The sequence below is a fragment of the Palaemon carinicauda genome, chromosome 1, assembly GCF_036898095.1.
Source record: "Palaemon carinicauda isolate YSFRI2023 chromosome 1, ASM3689809v2, whole genome shotgun sequence".
Classification (NCBI taxonomy): Eukaryota; Metazoa; Arthropoda; class Malacostraca; order Decapoda; family Palaemonidae; genus Palaemon; species Palaemon carinicauda.
The window spans coordinates 67,033,034-67,038,033 of NC_090725.1; the positions used below are offsets into that span (position 1 = coordinate 67,033,034).

General features: G+C 33.5%; 1 protein-coding gene across 2 annotated transcripts in view; it reads right to left on the bottom strand.

Annotated features, from left to right (window-relative positions):
* The window catches only part of Ufd1 (ubiquitin fusion-degradation 1-like), a 216,512-nt gene that overhangs the window by 177,238 nt on the left and 34,274 nt on the right, over positions 1-5,000 (bottom strand). The window lies entirely within an intron of this gene.

The window sequence follows — 5,000 nt, forward strand, 5'->3', positions numbered from 1 at the left end:
TGTAAATGTCATTACTCTACGATTAAAATTGTGGTAGGAAGCTGTTCAAAAACACACACAAACAGGGGGTAAAACATAACCGCCTTCCAGCAACGTTGGCGGAGGAAATAATAGACCGAGGCTTAATTTAACTAACAAATCCACCAAGCAGCACCACCACCACATCCTTCCCCGGCAGGTAACTATTAAAAAATCACAAATTTTAAAAGTAATCAATGCAAAATAAGAAGAATTACTTTTTAATACCAAGAGAATTCAGTTATTTTCTCCAATCGCTTTCAATAGTGACAACCTTGAATTCTCCCGTCCACTAATCAAAATAAATTCCCAGATAAATGGACTAAATAATGACTTGTCACCTCGATTAATCTTCCAAAATTACAGCTTGTATTAAATTAGAAACGATTCGTTATGTCAGTCACATCACTTATAATATGATTTTGCTTATACTTACAGACCCTGGAATAACGACAAGGTTTCAGTTTTCTCTCACGCAAAAAAATAACTTCAGTTGTTTATTCTTTCAAAAATATGAACATCTGAAATGATCAGAATACAAATATACTTCAGTGAAGACAGGCCTACTACTACATTGAGTTTTCTCTCGTATTTTCAGTTCATCATTTTAATAACTGGCCAATCTCAAATCACATCAGTTTTTCTCAGGTCTTGTTTCTACCCATGCCTAAAGAATATCTCTAACCCAGACATTCCTCTCTTTTATTTTTCCGTCTAAGACTAAACTCCGTCAAAAAGGCGTTAACTTTACAGGATATTTACCCTTTTCCCACATTTATATTTATCATCTTCTCATGCATCATTACTTAATTGAAAAAGGTAAACAATTAATTTCAAAAGTTTCTAATTTACTCGATTTAAAGGTTTAAAGGCCACTCATGAATGGTGCAGGCACGGGACAGTGACATTGCCCGAGCTAACAAGTCAATGCCCTAAAGACAGACCATATATCCATATGATTAGTGCCGAAGCCCCTTTCCACCCAAGGGCAGGCAATGGCTGCTGATGAACTTGTCCGGTATATCTATATGCTTACCCAAACGCCCCATCCTTAGTTTAAAAATGAGGTTGCAGACACTGCAAGAAACTATCAAGCTTTAGCGGGACTGGAACCCCAGTCCGGCAGAACGCAAGGCAGGTACGTTTCCAATAGGCCATCACAACCCTACTGTAACACACGAGTGGTCCAATAATTTCTCTCTTATCTATTCTCAGAAAACCATATTAATCATTAAAAGAAATAATAATTCCAAACCACCGGTTATTTTATAGACAAGGGCCTCACTGGAACAGAGTTAACTTCATATTGCAAAAATAAGAAAATCCATTTCTTTTTTGCCAAGAAACAAATAAATTACCTAAAAATATTGTCATTTGCTATTTCAAATCAAGAGAGAAAATCGGGAAAACAAAACTGTAAATTGACTAAATTCTGAGGCATTAAATTGGATGATACAAAATCGTACCTTGCCTGGATTATTATTATTATTATTATTATTATTATTATTATTATTACTTGCCAATCTACAACCCGAACTATAAGCCCAAGGGCTCCAATAGGGAAAAATAGCCAAGTGAGGAAAGGAAATAAGGAAATAAATAAATGATGAGAACAAATTAACAATAAATCATTCTAAAAACAGTAACATCGTCAAAACAGATATGTCCTATATAAATTATTAACAACGTCAAAAACAGATATGTCATATATAAACAATAAAAGACTCATGTCAGCCTGGTCAACATAAAAACATTTGCTCCAACTTTGAACTTTTGAAGTTCTACCGATTCAACTACCCGATTAGGAAGATCATTCCACAACTTGGTAACAGCTGGAATAAAACCTCTAGAATACTGTGTAGTATTGATATCTAAAATATCTAATAGAACACTATGCGCAATCATATAAAATACTAAAAAAACATTTTCGTTAAATAAAGCATTCAAATATTCTATTGGAAAATCAAGATATAAATACACAGGATTTAAAGAAAAAGTACAAGTTGTCAGTCTAATGTCAACATTATTATTATTATTATTATTATTATTATTATTATTATTATTATTATTATTATTATTATCCATCAAGATATATATACTCATATCTTTGGTGGCTATTCTGGAAATAGGGCAGCCATACTGGAAAGATGGGGTCATTTTATCTCAATGGCAATAAGAATGCCAAAATCTGAATTCATAGGTCATTATATGGACAGCATGCATCTTTTGCAGGCTTATGGGATGAAAATATTTGAAATATAGAGCAAATTTAACACCATTTTCTAAAAGTGTCAGCCACCTTGGGAATAGCCGTATTGAGGTGGCTGGGTTGATTTTGATTGATGGGGATAATCAGAACTCTCATACCAAATCTGTTCCTTGTGTCATCATTTGCACATTTTCGCCAAAACGCCACTCCACTGTGTACAAAGGTAAAATATTTAAACATTGTTATTGTAGGTGACATGCACACAAATAATAATGAGAAAAGCAGGTTGCTACAAGCCCAAGGGCTCCAACAGGTAAAAATAGCCTAGTGAGGAAAGGAAATAAGGAAATAAATAAACAATATGAGAAGCAATGAACAATTAAAATAAAATATTTTAAGAATAGTAACAACAATAAAATGAGATATTTCAAATATAAACTATAAAAAAGACTCATGTCAGCCTGTTCAACATATAAACATTTTCTGAAAGTTTGAACTTTTGAAGTGATACTGTTACATTGTTATATATTTTGTTTTTACCCATATGAATAAGACTAGTGTCCATTTCAATAACAGAGTTCTTGAATCGCGTTTGTATTATTTGTGCCAAGAGCAAATGACTCGCAACTTTATCCATACAAAAGTAAGTATATAGGCGGATGTGGAAATTTACTATACATTCATTTATGCTGTATATTAAGCGGTTCCCCATATTGTATGGTTTTCCACAATGTAAAAATTACAACTTCAGATAAACACATTTTAATCAGAGGAACCACTGAATTCTTTGAGATGTTAGATAACATATTAAGGGATATATGAATTTGACCCTGTGAGGACATTCAGCGCCAAGGTCAACAGGAATAATAATAATAATAATAATAATAATAATAATAATAATAATAATAATAATAATAATAATAATAATTAAAATAATAATAATAATAATAATAAAAGTAGACATCCCAATCAAAGATGGCAAACCCGCAGTTGAACTAAGAAGTCAAGGTTAAAACAGGTTGGACAGCGAGATCGAAGGGGGATAAAACAGCAACGGAGGTATAGTAAAAAGCTAAAAACTGAGCGCAGCTATGGACTGAAAGGACGTTGGAAAGACCTTTTAGTAAATGGATATAATGCAGAATTAGGTTTTTGACTTCCAAGTGGACTCGAGCATTCCCCAAACGCATTTTGTAAAAATAATTCCTGGTAAGAATCTATCATAACTCTGAACAATACGAGCTGGAGAAAGCTTATGTTTTATGTGGACCAGAGGACGCCTGCAAGGTACAATTAACTTGTGCAACCAACAACGTAACTAATTATAATGCAAACATAAAAATTGTCTGAAAATATACTTTACGTAAGAGTTTTGCATGCATCTACGATTTTTGTGTCCGTGTTTCAAATGTTTTCATCGAAAATGGAACTATCAGAAAACCAATATTTTACCATTAATCAAATTAATATTAGTCCTTGAAATATTTTACCTATGTAAAGGCAATTTATATATTACAAAATGACATTTTAATATAAAAACTAATCTACCTTTGTTATAGTTTGCTAAATAAAAGTTCAGTTTAATTACGCAAGATCATAATGAACGTAAACAGAATAATATATATCCTTAAAGACTTCACAATAACTAAGGCTTTCATATTACACTAAACAAATAAATGAACACGGACAAGTCCTCCGAAGACGCCTGACGTAAGCAGACAATTGTCTTATTTAATCAAACTGACGCCAAACCTCCGACCACAGTCTTCCCTCAATATAAAATGACCTATTGAATTTTCCCATGACATTCCATGACCTAAGGCTCGCAACCTTTGCTAACCGCAAAACAATATATTCGGATACTTCTTGTACGCACTACTTTAGTCTTGTTACGATTGGCCAACCTTATTTGTGGAATACGGTAAGGCAATCGTAACAATTTAGCAGTTCGTTTTTTGTTGTTTTTGATTGCCCCACATTAGCCTGCATTTCAAATAAGCTGGGACAATAAAAAAAAATACTACAACAACAACAACAACAACAACAACAAACAACTTAACTGTTACGATTGCCCAACCTCGTTCCATATTCGGTTGGGAAATCATAACGGAACAGATCAGGCTCAAGCAAATGAATGATCATTCTGAGAAGAAGAGAAATGATCAGATATTGTATTAACTTTTCCATACCTAAACAAAGCAGTGAAACAACGATAGTTACTCATAATAAACTCGGTTCGATATGCATTCGTGTTATCAGGGTTAAACTTTCACCATTACATCATATATGTATGAATATCCCGAAGGACGGTTCCTTGGCCTGAAATTGGCCTGAAATTCGAAATTGTAAATATAATGAATAGAATTTTCTATTTTGGATGAAGTGTTACTGTGTGAACTGATCAAAACTAGAAAACACTCGAAGTGCAGACCTCCACCCCAGCAGCTTATTTCGGTCGACCTTATGCTCGACCTTGACCTTGGCTTTTGACATAGGACTTTCAAAATTTAATCACTTCCACGTCTCAACATAGCATTTAATCCCTGAAGTTGATCACAAACAAACAGACAACCAGACAAACAGAGGCGAAAACTTAACCTCCTCCCAACTTCGTTGGCGGAGGTAATCAAATCTCAAGCACATTTCCATGATTACTGTAAATATATTATTAGGGTAAAGATATATAAAAAATTAATTTAAAGCAAGTGTTCATAGTAGCTTGTTGACCAATGTGTAAAAACGTAACTAAGGGTAAATCAAACAATGATCCTTT